Source organism: Argentina silus (assembly GCF_951799395.1).
Source record: "Argentina silus genome assembly, chromosome: X".
NCBI classification, from domain to species: Eukaryota; Metazoa; Chordata; class Actinopteri; order Argentiniformes; family Argentinidae; genus Argentina; species Argentina silus.
Window position 1 is genome coordinate 12518731 of NC_139653.1, and position 15808 is coordinate 12534538.

The following is a 15808-nucleotide window of genomic DNA, read 5'->3' on the forward strand; positions in this document are numbered from 1 at the left end:
ATCAAGATGAATATTAGAACTTTCAGACTAAAGACTAGAAAACTGACAGCGTAGCAGTTGCTGATTAGAACATTTGGCATTTTTCATAGCAGATGTCTACCTTGAATAATAATAACAACTACTACTACTACTACTAATAATAATAATAATAATAATGTTATTAATAATAATAATAATAGATTACCTTACACTCCGGAAGCTATGGCTATTTTTCCAACATACTTGACCACATCCTTTATAAATAACAAAATGTGCAGTCTTCTTGTGAATCAATACTTCCCATTGCCCACAATAGAAGTCCAATGCAACAAGATGGTCAATGGACGAAAAATGCGTTAGACTCCAGTCTGGCTCATGTCCCCGTCTATTTTTTCCATCAAAACGGAACCAGTGAGGGCGAGCGCAACACACGACAGCGATAGAGAAATACTAGAATGATTGGGGAAAGCAATCTACGAAATTATCGTGAAGGTTTCTCGATGGACCATCTGTTCCTGCTTGTCTTTTCTCCAGAGATATAGGAGACGGTAGCAGACAAAAAATCCTTAGCGAGTGGATGTGAGATGTTTGAATACTGAGTTAGTTAGAGAGAGATAGAAAGCGCTTTGCTCTCTCGCCGAGCTTCGGGACTGGAGCTGCAATATCACGTCACAGCCACTAAGATAAAGCACGTACGGACGTCTCTTGCTGCGTCTGGTAGCCTACCACTTTCCTTTCCCCCTCTGCCACTCTTACATAGCCGCCTTCCCTTAATTCAAGGCACAGGGATGTTCCCCTGGACTGGACCCACCGGTTGTGTGCCCTGACTGCGCCCGCCGAACCAGCACTTTTAGGCATCTATTCGTTGTCGGAATATTGGGGTCTTTGTCGCACAGGACAATAAATGCATGTTCATTCATGGAACATTCGCCGGAATTACCCTTTAGGATTTGAAAGCCGGGATACTTTCATGACTATTTTTATTGCGCAAACTACAGCTGTTTGTGTTCTTTTTCTCTCTCTTTATAGTGTTTGAGACTTGCAGCAGGCCTATGTGTAGCCCAGTATGTGTCTTATTTGCTCGGCACACTTAAATAGCCTGTAATCCTCCCTTTTCTTCGAGCTTTTGTTTAAATAGTTTTTCTTGCATTTAGACCAATATAGCATGATGCATGCTTGTGAGAGGAATAGTTAAATAGCTTCAAGCAACACTATATTATTCATTCAAACCTGAAACGCTAAAAAAAATAAGGTTGTCTTGACATTGACCTAAATAACCTATTGCGAACTTCAAATGGAGATAGTTTTTTGGCTCCGAGCAAGTGTATAATTTGGTAGGCTCTTTAATTGCAGTAATCCCATGTTTTATTGAACATTGGTTATTCAACCAGTTGCCAGTTGTGTCCATGCACTTTGACAAATAAATCGATTTTTAACAGACAAGGCAATCAGCTCATGTGTTTATTTGATTGCTATTTTACACTGTTTTGCTTTCTCTGACTGCCAACAATGCAGTTCTTGGTGCCAAGGGGCTACGAGGAAATTGTAACAAAGTTCTATGCCAAAGGTGAGCATTGGTGAGAAATGTCATCACACTCTCTCTGTATTAATAGGCCTATACACACCATTACTGTTTGTTAACGCTGACTGAGACATTGTATGTGGAAAGAAATTGATTGGAAAAGGCATATGGACAGTTTGCTCCAAAGGCGATGATGAGGGATGACTGAATGTGAGAGCAAAATGCCAGAGGATGGTACCCCCATCAATGGTTGGGGCAGGTTGAGTGAATGGATTTCCCAAGGTCCATTGCTTGCATCCTCATCCCGTTGACCAAGTGATTTCAGAGAAGTGGACCAATTTAAACTGCGCCGTGAATGTTTGATAGTGTTCGTTCGCTCTCATTCTGTTCCTTCCCTGTCAGCAGGAAGTCAGCATGCCGTCGACGCATTGCGCGCCTGTTCACCTCGGTTGCTCTTTATCTAAAGCAAGCGGATTATCTAATCCGGCATTGCCCTAGTCGTGGGCGCATGGATACAGAGAGCCTGTGATGACCGACGGATGAGGGAAGCTTTTGGGCACAATATGACCGGGCGCGGATATTTCACAAATACGATAGCTTTGAGGGGTTGGGTGCATACACTGTCTTAAACTGGTTTATGACAGTGTCTGCGATGCAGTCGAGGGTTTTTGTGGAGAACTTCAAACTGGTGGACACACCACTATATTATTGCGCTATAGTGCACCATGGATTCATAATGACTGAGATTAACTTCATTCTGAACCTGAACATAAATCGTACAACATAAGGCATAATTCCCATGTTCATGAAATTACTGACTAAATTGATACTATCAAGTCTCTTTTATTATTTTGAGTCTTTAGATGTAGCCTAACTTGTAACGTTTGGCAAAATGGCACAACCTATTACAAATGGTATACCCTCTTAGAACAATTATAGGTCTCTTACTTATAATCAAGAAGTATTCTACCATTTGGACGTGTATGCTTTCCATTTTACTTTTTACATTTTAGACATTTAGCAACACACCTTTATCCAAAGCGACTTACAACAAAGGCATGTAACCCATTGAAGAACACTTTTAGGTGCTATGTAGAGCCCAGGCTTTTGGTGCCCAGGATTATGGAATAGGTCCTACATGGAACCAAAAAGTGTTCTCTAACGGGTTCTCCTATATGTCTCAAATCCTTCGGAGGAGACGTTAAACCGAGGTCCCGAGATCTCATTGCACTTATCGCAAGAGTAGGCATTTTAAAGCCAGTGTCCTGGCTAAATTCCTCATACTATCATGGTCCATACTATCATCCCCTGCTTTCAATTGACTTATCCCCTCTCCTCTCGTCTGCAACTCCCCAGGTCTTTGCTGCAAAAGAGAATATGTTCTCAGTCAATTTATCTGGTAAAATAAGGGGATTTAAATAAATAATAATAATAATAATAATATTATATATATATATATATATATATATATATATATATATATATATATATATATATATATATATATATATATATATATATATATATATATATATATATATATATATATATATTAATACAGGGACAAACCAAACAACAATTGTTGCTGTTGTTGTGGTAAGAGCACATGGCATGCTATGTTAGCTTGCTGAGCTAAAGTCTAGGGAGCTGGCTCAAGTCTTTAGGTCTCAGACAAGATTACTCATCATGCAAGCATGGTTCACAAAACCACTTTTTTTTCATGGAGATAGAATGTAATTACATTTTCTTACAATCTGTTCTTAGAGTAATAACAGTACTACAACATAACGGTTATAGTATACATCTTATAAGATATATTATTCAATTATATTACAATATTCTTAGCATACTGCAACTACAGCAGAAGAGATCCTTTTTGAGGGACATTGATACCATTTGATAATATTTTTTTACCTTTGAGGGTCACTGAAAACAATGATTACCACTGCCTGTGAAACATTGTTTAGGCCTACACACATACAGTGCATTCGGAAAGTTTTCAGACTCCTTAACTTTTTTCACATTTTGTTATGTTACAGCCTTATTCTAAAATGGATTCAATTATTTTCCTCATCAATCTACACACAAAACCCCACAATCGCAAAGTGAAAACAGGTTTTTAGAAATGTTTGCTAATTTATTAAAAATAAAAAACTGAAACATCACATTATTCAGTATTCAGACCCTTTGCTATGACACTCAAAATTGAGCTCAGATGCATCTTGTTTCCATTGATCATCCTTGAGATGTTTCTATGACTTGATTGGAGTCCACCTGTGGAAAATTCAATTGATTGTACATGATTTGGAATGGCACAACTGTCTATATAAGGTCCCACAGTTGACAGTGCATGTCAGAGCAAAAACCAGGCCATGAGGTCAAAGGAATTGTCTGTAGACCTCAGAGACAGGATTGTGTCGAGGCACAGTTCTGGGGAAGGGTACAAACAAATTTCTGCAGTATTGAAGGTCCCCAAGAACACAGTAGCCTCTGTCATTCTTAAATGGAAGAAGTTTGGAACTACCAAGACTCTTCCTAGAGCTGGCCACCCAGCCAAACTGAGCAATAGGGGGAGAAGGGCCATCGTCAGGGAGGTGACCAACAACCCAATCGTCACTCTGACAGACCTCCAGAGTTCCTCTATGGAGATGAGAGAACCTTCCAGAAGGAACCATCTCTGCAGCACTCCACCAATCAGGCCTTTATGGTAGAGTGGCAAAATGGAAGCCAATCCTCAGTAAAAAGCACATGAGAGCCCACTTGGAGATTGCTAAAAGGTACCTAAAGGACTCTCAGACCATGAGAAACAAGATTCTCTGGTCTGATGAAACCAATATTGAACTCTTTGGCCTGAATGCCAAGCGTTACGTCTGGAGGAAACCAGGCACCGCTCATCACCTGGTCAATACCATCCCTACGGTGAAGCATGGTGGTGGCAGCATCATGCTGTGGGGTTGTTTTTCAGCAGCTGGGACTGGGAGACTAGTCAGGATTGAGCAAAAAATGAACAGAGCAAAGTACAGAGATATCCTTGATGAACACCTGCTCCAGAGCGCTCAGGACCTCAGACTGGGGCGAAGGTTCAACAGGACAACGACCCTAAGCACACAGCCAAGACAATGCAGGAGTTGCTTTGGGACAAGTCTCTGAATGTCCTTGAGTGGCCAGCCAGAGCCCGGACTTGAACCCGATTGAACATCTCTGGAGAGACCTGAAAATAGCTGTGCACCGACGCTCCCCATCCAACCTGACAGAGCTTGAGAGGATCTACAGAGAAGAATGGGAGAAACTCCCCAAATACAGGTGTGCCAAGCTTGTAGCATCATACCCAAGAAGACTTGAGGCTGTAATCGCTGCAAAGGTACTTCAACAAAGTACTGAGTAAATGGTCTGAATACTTAAGTAAATGTGATATTTCAGTTTTTTTATTTTTAATAAATTAGCAAACATGTCTAAAAACCTGTTTTGGCTTTGTCATTATAGGGTAGATTGATGAGGGGAAAACCATTTTAGAATAAGGCTGTAACATAACAAAATGTGGAAAAAGTCATGGGGTCTCAATACTTTCCGAATACTCTGTATGCGGTGCACAAAACTGTTTCACATGAAGAAAATAAACATAAATACTTCTACACTCTCACTGTAAGATGCTTACTCTGAACATATTTTACTGATTGATTTTATTTGGATAGCCTAAAATATCTGGTAAATATGTAGCTCTCACATCACCACATTGTTTTAATATTGTAATGTGAGGTTGATATTATTTTATTGACATTATCTTTTAGGCATTGATTGAAATGTCTCCATTTGCACAGCTGCTGCACAAAGAACTACTTATTTCAAGCAATTTTCAATCTGAATAGCTTATCACCCCAAATGCCAGTAACCATTTATGCTTATGTAGATTGTCAACACATCTTTGAAGGTTATTAGAATTTGACAAAAAATATCACAGCAACAGCATTACACAAAGGAATTCATAATGTACAGTAGGGCAGTGTTTAAAAGGTTCTTATTGCCATGGCAACGGTGGTCTTCCTCAATGCCATTAAGATCCATCCTTCTGTTGGGTATTATTTACAGTTCTGACATTATTGGTGTTGCCTCCAAATAATCACAAAAATAAAAATAAGAGAGAATGTCTTGTGATGGTTTTCCTTAGCTTGCCTTATCAGAGAAACTCTCATACCGTCATCATGCATTCTCTCACTGGCCCTATATGCGCAGGCAGCAACCAATATGTGACAAAGCGAAGAAGCGGTGGAAATGTATGAGTAATTTGACATGAATAAGCACAATAAACAGAGACTTGAATGAAACAAATCTCAGTTTTGGCACATCTTGTATTTACAGACTCATATTCACAGACTAAGTTAACAACTGATGTATGTTGATGGGGGAGGGCAATCTTTTTATTACAATGAGTGTGAGATAATGAGAGAGGGAGAGAGAGATACAGCAGAGCATGTGTCCAAACCAGGGCTACATTTTCTTGTGTGACGGTGCACTCCTCTCAAATAAGCTACAATTCGTTCACCTTGTCCCACTCCGGCCCTAATTGTAATTCGCTGCCCATTACAGACCCATGAAATACTCCCTTTGAAAAGAGAGATCGTTCTGTCTGTATAAATTACTAACCCGTACCCCGTCCTCCAGCATTGAGCCTGCTAAATGTTTTTATGTATTCCATAATGGACATTGTCTTCAGTAAGTTCTTAAAATGTTTGAAAAAATGATATCCATTTAATTTGTACAATGACTTGTTCTGTAAGAGCTTGCCCCCCATACACATTGTTGTTGCTTATGCTAATATTTATTATGCTATACTATGCTCAGAGACAGGATTACACCCCCCCCCCCCCCCCCCCCCCAAACCGCTGGTAGATCGCTGCACATTACCCATTTGAAACAGATTTTTGAAAAGAGAGATCATTTTGTTGACAGATCAGTAAATTCTGAAAACATTTACCAATCTCCATATCTCATATACAATGCACAAAGCAAGAGTACAACCCTTTCCAGGCAGCACCTTTGGGCCTATTGTCCTATGAGCAGCGATTAGGCTACTATAGAATTTCCGATGTTGTGCAGTTTTGTTTATTTTCAGTGGTCAGTAACGCGGGACACATTACCCATTACCCACATGAACTCTGTATCAAGCATTCTGTTTTGTCATAATGAGATTAAGTGTTTAGCAACATTCCATGGTGCCTCCAATCTCCATACGGTGCACGTCAAGTCCATTGTATATACAACTGCGCATCCACGATGTCCCATTCACCTCAACTAACCCTGAGATGTTTAATGAAGTTCCTCTCAAGTAGGCCTAATGTTAAAATAAAGGAAGATTTATACTAAATTAAACAGGCTATACGCTACAAATCTAGTAGGTCTAACCTGCCTCACACAAACTGGGCTCTCATAATGACTCCCATCTCACCCAAATCTGTGGGCTGATTTCAAATAGTGTTATTAAATAAAGCAAGGTTAATTCACTCATCCACACAAGTCAAAGAATCACTCATGTAAATCATCAATGTTTTATAATGCCAGTAATGGGGGTTATGTGGGTCAGGATAGGCACCAGACTAGGGACGGAGGGCCAATAGCTCTTGGTTTACAACAATAAACATTGATTGATGCTTGCCAAAAATACTGTCCCTGGGCTCCTAATGAATCAAATAAACACCACAACATGGCCCTCAAGAGGCAACAACTCGTAGATAGCAAGATACGTGATGAGATGTGGTAAATGCCTGATAGGGGTTCTTTTGGAAAAAAAACTTTTCTGTAGATTTTCCCTATGGCACTGAGCTCTAGGCGTGATTCGAACAGTTTATCATGACTCCAAACCGGCTCCCAACTAACCCAAATCTGTGGGCTGCTTTTAAATAATATTATCAAATAAGCAAAGTAAATTCATGAATCCACACAAATAAGAAGAAGAACTAAAAAGAAGCACTATGCTACAATGTAGGCCTAGCTTTCAAACATGAGATTATAACGTAAACTTTCAGTTTGATCCACTGCGCGTAATTGACTTTCGATGCGAGACGATAGGATGGAGGGGAATAGATACCTGTTCTTTCATGCAGGATGATTCTTTTTTAAATGCTCCTAATTTCAGCATTGATTTGTGAGTGTCCGTATGATGGGTCGCCGCAAGTTATATGACTATGAAATTGTATGACTGGTCACCATAGCACAAGATAGAATGCACGTTGAAAACAAACAACCACATTGGCTCACTGTCCTCTTAATCCCAAACTAACCCTCAAATAATTGGAATGCTTTCAAATAATACTGTCAAATAAAACAACATTTTAAAAGAATGAAAGGCTATACTGGAAAATATGCTGTTTTTGCACTACTAAGCATGACAACGGTTGCAATGACAGGGTCAGTTCAACAAAAAATGCTTCACCGTATTGGGTAACAATAGATAGATTTTTAGGAAGGTACGTACTGTAGACATACATGTGGAGTTTGATGTCAGGATATCCTATAGTTAATTTTATTTACTACAGCCACAGGCGGCAATGTTTGTAAACACTGAAAGGGGTGTATAACACATTATAAGCCTACCCATCAGAATTATTCAACGATGCACCCTGGTGGTTGTTTTGCAGAGGTGAAATACCTCAAATAAAACATATGAATGCCATGGTGGTACCGCCATGCTACTGTCGCTCAACCATGAACCTTTTAAACTCGGACCTACTGTAGGAGACAATTACATGTTTGTTCTTTAAGATAACATCTTATGATCTACTAGATCATATGATGTTATCTTAAAGGTGCACTGCAAGTCCATTTCAAAGGTTTATATTATTATTAGGGAGGATGTTGTTGTTTGAAACTTGAAACTGAATTTCTCTATGGTGGCCAGAGGTGGCAGATTTCCGAAAAACGTTCATGGTTAACAAATTTATTGTAATGCCACTGCATGTGTCGGCCACACAATCTATTCATTTTGAAAACATTTGTATTATATTAACCTAGCCTTTGACCAGTCTTTTTAGTCTGAATGATTTGGTATCATTGAATGCATATTGTAGCACTAATACTAGCATTAAGGAAACAGCAATCAACGTATTAATGAGATGCTATAGGATTTTTGTGTATGTTCAGCCGCTAGTTCTAAAATGAGCTCTCAAGAGCCAAAAATGGGTCCCTGAAATAGAAAAAGAGAGAGGGGCACATCTCCACACTACAGTACCATGAGCAAAAGGTTACTGCCAATCAACTTAGCTAACATTGCTAGCAAGCTATATTTTTGAAAATGGACATTGCTGAAGTGGTTTTATTTTTCCTGGAATTATAATTTGGTTGTTGGAACACTACCCACCTGGGGATCAGTGAAAATAATTTACTGTTAATTTTTTTGCTACCTATTGACTGGTTGGGAGTGTGGCAAGCACATTACAGGTCTCCACCCCTTGCTAACAAACTTCTGCCCAGAACTAGGGAAAGCCTGGTCTCAACGAGGTTAAGTCAACACTTAAGCCACACCTCTTTAATCGCCTATTGTTGATGCTGTTTTTGCACACAGTGTCCTTATTCCAAGATGACTAAACAACAGCTTCCAAATAAAGTTAATTGGTCAAATATTGCAATTTGCTTACAATGTTTACTGTCTCAGTACCACACAATCAGCGTTAGAGCTGTGATTGTACTGGTGCTGATTTGAATGTTTTAAGTATTCAGTTGCCCAACCACGAGTGCCTTGGGCGTGTAACACAATGGCTTGACCACTAAGCAACTCCAGAACTCCTCTATTAGGCAGCTCCCTGAAGAATCAACTGAACAAATGTCCACATTAGTGGAATGTCATGTTGTATTCTGAGGACTGTGAACTTAATCAAATTGAATTTCTGTCCAACTGCCAAATTTGCCTTTGTGTTTGCATCAGGCAAAGGACAGGAATTAATAATCAGTCTCAGCTCTGGGATCTATGCTGGGATGACATTGTCCATATTAATGTGATGAGTATCTGTCACAACAGTGCTGGTCATCTGTAAAGACAAAATCACATGTTTTTATCCCACCAATACTCAGTCCAGGCCATTAGACATTGCTGATCTCTTGCAAGACTTGTAAAACAGATTGCAGTCCCCTAGCACAGTTGTTTGGCATGGGCTGTAACTGCAGTATTAAACTCCCCCTCTTCAGCCGGCGGAACATCAGGAGTGACCTGCCCACATAGCACGGTCATAATGAAGACCTGGGTATGTTGGGAGCTCTTGGCTCAGCCAGCGAAAAGGTGGAAGAAATCTATGCAAAGCCTTATTGAAAGATGAAAACACAATGAGTATCTCTCCAGTGAGCCATGAGGGGCCAAATGCAAAGCTCCAGGAATACTGCCATCTCCCTCCCCTGTCAGGATGTTTCCTAAGTACAGTTCCCTGCTAAGCCATGTTTGCCTTTTAGGCAGACTTCAAGCTTGCCCAATACTAACACTCACAGATTATATGTCTGAAGCTTGACCTCAAAGTGAGATCATGTATCCTCAGTGGAATGATATAGACCTTCAGTTGGGAGTCGAAAGTCAACCATGACCTGACATGGCAGGTAGCTGAGATAAATTCCTCATTCACATGTTCATCTTTGAATATCTAACGGCATTGCATAAGAGAGGTAAAACACATACAACACAATCACATGTGCTACAGTCTGTGTTGTTGGCCACACACACCATGAAAGCACTCTCTGCTGACCATTGAAATACCTAATGTAGCAGTGCATACTGAATGCATTTGTCATGCATATATCTCACCCAATAGCCCTCTCAAGTGCTGTCTCTTTTATTCTGACAGCTCAGGAGAATCTGCCAGTTTGAGTTCATGATCACTGAATAATTCATCAATAAGTAAATCACATGCAAACACATAGACGCTTTATCACCTTTCGTGTGTGCCTGTCACATTTATATTAACCAACAGCTTTTGCAGAGTTTGACAACCTGAGAATGTGTCACAAGAAGCCAAGTTGTCAGAGAACATTAGTACTGGTGTTTTTACTGTCATTGTACTGCTACCACCAATAATTTGGATATTGGCATAGGCAATATTTTTAATTCCAATGTTTTCATGTTTTACAAAGCTATCATGATCACAAATTTTTTTTTTATTCTCTTCCTCAGGCAGCTGGGCGTAACATCAGGAGGGACCTGGAGCCCACGTAGCACATCCATAATGATGTTGAGTTTGACAGCCTGAGGTTGTGTGACAAGAAGCCAAATTGTCACAGAACATGGATTATTAGTGCTGTTGTTTTTACAGTAATGCATTTGTAAACTGTTTGTCACCATTTTTTAAATAAACGAGAGCAATCTATAAATTACAATGTATGCATTTATAAACACTTTTAACTGATTTATTAACATTTTATTATTGGCTCACCATATTGGCTCACCATTTGTATATATACTTTATATACCATGAATTATTTTTAATTAGTGCATTTATAGACGTTAGTACAATTACTAATACCTCAGTTGATGATTAATCTAGATCCTTATTTCTTATTAATGACTAAACTGTTTTGCAGTATCTGACATAAAGCAATCACTATATATATGTTTATAAATGTTTATTAATGACTTGTTAGGGATTGTTACTCCCCAAAAGCTGGCCACATTAGAAGACATGGGTTTAATGTTTGATGAGCCCCATTACAGTAGCTGAGCTTATGTTTGCATGTCTCTAACACATGAAAAGTAGACTAATAACTTGAATATGCCATGATTGCTACCACACTAGCTAGCTAAAAGTTTACTGTGTTGAAGCTGTGCCAAAATTCCAGTATTGTGATATTTCAGTGGCGTTCCATCAAATAAATTTGTATGAAGTGATAGGCTAAAACATTTTCATCACTTTTATTTAACTGATCAAATGAATGCTTCTGTTAGTTCTCCTCTGCCCCCTTTTTGCTTGCTTACTGTTGCTTGTCACCAGCCCACAACAACCCTATAATATCCAGCTGGAGACTGGGAGCCCCTTTCGCAATAAAGTGGTCTCTCACTACAACTTGGTTACAGAATGTAACCTTGGTTCTCTGAAGGAGATGAGGGAAACATCTCACTATGGGATATGCACCCCTGCTTATCCTATTCGCTGAAACCCTACTCAATCAAGCCTGGAACAGGTCGGGAGTGCTTTACATGGCTGACCTCTCCCCAGCGCAGCCTATAAAGGCTACTGCAATGCCCGGCCATTTCATTCTGAAAATCACCAAGCCCGTAAAAGAGGGGCAATCTGGTGAGATGTGTTTTTCAGAGAACTGGGGTTACATACCATAACCCAAAGTTCTCTTTCAGTCGACTTGGTTCGACATCTTATTTGTCAAACAATGCCCCGATTGCCAAAGTCCATACCTGAGTGAGAACCTGAGTGAGTACATGGAAATGTACCTGGTTCACCCTACTCAGTTCCATCGCCAAGGACCACACCAAAGAAGGTGCACTGACATCCAGGTGGTAGAAACTCACGAAAGTGAGAGGGAGAGCCCAACTGGCTGCAGCACAATCTCAAAAACAGAGATGCTCTTGATCAGAGCCAAAGATGTAGCATTTCCTCTAGTGGAATGCGCCTGGACTCTCAAAGGGGGTTGCAGGCTTTTAGAGCTGTTAGCCTCTACTATATAGTGAGAAGGCTTATTGTTTAGATAGTGCCCTACTCTGTACAAGGTCGCCGACACACACACAAACAGTAGATCACACCAACTGAACTGTCCCTGAAAATGCGTAGTGCACTCACCGGGCAGAGAGTGTTCAGACCCCTACCCTCTGGAGAAGAAGGGGGAAGTAAGTCAGTAACATGGCTGCTGTAGATCATTAAAATGACTTTGGGAATGAGTGTGGCATTAGGACGTATCATCACCCTAGAGTCGCCAGGGGCAAACTGAGTGCATGAAGGGAGAGCCCATGGAGGTCGCTACTGCTCTTGACTGTGGTCAAGGCTAGTAACAAAGCCGTCTTACATCATCATCATCATCTGGGCGTCATCATAACACATAGACAAACTGGACAGAATCTTGCTTTATAGCCATGATGCAATTGTTGGAGAAGTTGTATTTTGCCATTGATGTATCTCAAAGTCGATGGTGACCAAAGGCTCGATAAGTGCTCGTAAGCACAATAAGAACCAGGGACAAATCCCAAACGAGACAGGTGGCCTGGAGACCAGACAGATGCGGTGCGCTCCCTTCACACACTCCCAACAACAGACAAGGGGGAGAGCCCCTATAGTCGTTTCACTAGTACCAACATGGCATGCTGATGGTGGCCATGTAGCCTTTAATGGCAGGTCCTGTAAGAAGGATAGGGCTGTTGGAGTGGAGCACTGAAGGCACCACACCACGCCTCTCAAGCCAACCCTTAAAAGCCCTCCATTTGAGTTTGTGTAGACTTGCTGTGGAGGGGGCTCAAGCACCCTGAATCATGTCACGTTCGGGGCCAAGCCCTCAGAGTATAAATTGGACCTTTCACAGGCTAACCCATAGATCCATCATCTCGGGGTGCGGGTGGAATATTATCCTGTGTGGCGAACATCACAGCGACTGCACGCTCCTGTAGATTCTTCATCTACAACATCAGAAGGATACGTCCATTTCTCACCAGAGAAGCAGCACAACGTTTGGTCCAAACACTTGTGATCTCTCGCCTTGACTACTGCAACACACTCTTGGCCGGTCTCCCCGCCTCCACCATCAGGCCTCTACAGCTCATCCAGAATGCTGCCGCCTGTCTGGTGTTCAATCTCCCCAAATGTTCCCATGTCACTCCCCTCCTCCACACCTTCACTGGCTCCCGGTAATAGCTCGCATCAGATTCAAGACCCTGGTGCTCGCCTACCAGGCGGCAAAGGGAACAGCCCCTCCCTACTTGCAAGCAATGGTCAGCCCCCAAACCCCTGCACACTCTTCCACCTCGGCTGGCCGCCTGGCACCGCCGCCTCTACATGGATGCAGCAGCCGCACTACTCGGTCACAGCTTTTCACTGTCCTGGCCCCCGCTGGTGGAATGAGCTTCCCACTGCTGTCATGACTGTAGAGTCACTACCAATCTTCCGCCGTAGATTGAAGACCCATCTCTTCAGGCTACATTTTAACGGTCCCTTCTAAAAACCTCTTCACCCCCACTACCCCCCTGTACAAGTTTCTCTCCTGTTAATAAAAAAATAATAATAATAATAATAATTCCTTCTTCTAGCATTGTGACTGCCAATGGCACCTGGTCTGAGCATTGATTACTTTATCTTATGATGGATAGATGATTCACTTACTTAAACAAATGTATTTGTTGTAAGTCACTTTGGATAAAGGCATCTGCTAAATGCCATGAATGTAAATGTAATGTATTTGGCCCTGTGATTGGGATAGCAAGTCCCTGCACAATGAGATGTGCCAAGATCGTGGGTAAAGAAGCTGAGCTATCTCTGCCCACAAGGTCTCCCTGGGCAATGCGGGACAATCAGGAGAAAAGATAGACTGCACAACCTCACTCTGTTCAGGGTGGGAGAAATTAGACGGATAGGAGAAAATGCATAAAGGAGCACGTCTGGTTACTAGCTAGTCAGCACATGCCCATGCCCAGAGGAACGTTGCAATCCTTTACCGCTAAAGACAGACTGCAATGTGCGTTGTCCTATGAAGCGTAAAGATCTAAGGTGGCCCTGCCATGACGCCTCCACATCTCCTGGAGGACATCCGGGTGGAGTCATCAATCCCCTGCTATGGGGCTTCCACGGGACAGTAAATCTGCTCCCGAATTTAGTCTGCCTGTGACAGAAGTTTGCCTGTGACAGAAACAACAGATAGTCGCTGCTCCAAAGGCAGTCTTGAGTTTCCAATCATTTCAACTCTTATTTTTCTGTGATGGATTGATTGGAGCACATACTTCTTTGTCACAAAAAACATTCATGAAGTTTGGTTCTTTTATGAATTTTATTTATTATGGGTCTTCAGACAGAATCGGTGCAGTTCAACTAAATTCGTTAGCTTTCAGACACAGATTTGTTTCTTCAGCACACTCCACATGTTCTCAATGGGGTTTAAGTCAAGACTTTGTGAAAGCCTTTCTAAGACCTTAATTCTAGCCTGATTTAGCCATTCCTTTACCATGTTTGATGTGTGTTTGGGGTCATTGTCCTGTTGGAACACCCAACTACGTCCAAGACCCAACCTTCTGGCTGACAATTTTAGGTCTTCCTGAAGAATTTGGAGGTAATCCTCCTTCTTCATTATTCCATTTACTTTCTGTAAAGCACCAGTTCCACTGGCAGCAAAACAGGCCCAGAGCATAATACTACCACCACCATGCTTGACGGTAGGTATGGTGTTCTTGGGGTGAAAGGCCTCACCTTCTCTCCTCCAAACATATTTCTGGTCATTGTGGCCAAATAGCTCAATTTTTGTTTCATCTGACCACAGAACTTTCCTCCAGAAGGCCTTTTCTTTGTCCATGTGATCAGCAGCAAACTTCAGTCAAGCCTTAAGGTGCCACTTCTGGAGCAACGGCTTCTTTCTTGCATGGCAGCCTCTCAGCCCATGGCGATGTAAAACACGCTTGACTGTGGACACTGACACCTGTGTTCCAGCAGCTTCTAATTCATGGCAGACCTGCTTTCTGGTGGTTCTTGGTTGACTCTTGACCATCCTGACCAATTTTCTCTCAGCAGCAGGTGATAGCTTGCGTTTTCTTCCTGATCGTGGCAGTGACACAACTGTGCCATGCATTTTATACTTACAAACAATTGTTTGCACAGTTGATCTTGGGACCTGTAGCTGCTTTGAAATGGCTCCAAGTGACTTTCCTGACTTGTTCAAGTCAATGGTGCGCTTTTTCAGATCCGTGCTGAGCTTCCCATTGTAGCGTTTTTGGTGTAATGGAGTGTAATGAGTGTATCAAACGACCCCTATTTAAATGGATTGAAATAAGTCACCAGCTGTAGTCAATCATAATCACTCATAAGAAGTTAAGAGGCCACACCACAAAGCAAATTTGATTGACACAACTTTCTACATCACCAAAATTGATCATTCAAAGTGCTGTATGTATATTTTTGACCCAGCAGATTTTGTCACATTTTCAGAAGACCCATAATAAATTCATAAAAGAACCAAACTTCATGAATGTTTTTTGTGACAAAGAAGTATGTGCTCCAATCAATCCATCACAGAAAAATTAGAGTTGTAGAAATGATTGGAAACTCAAGACTGCCATGACATACATGTTCTTTACAAGTGTATGTAAACTTCTGACCACAACTGTACATATGTAAAACGTCAAGGCAAGTGGGAGAT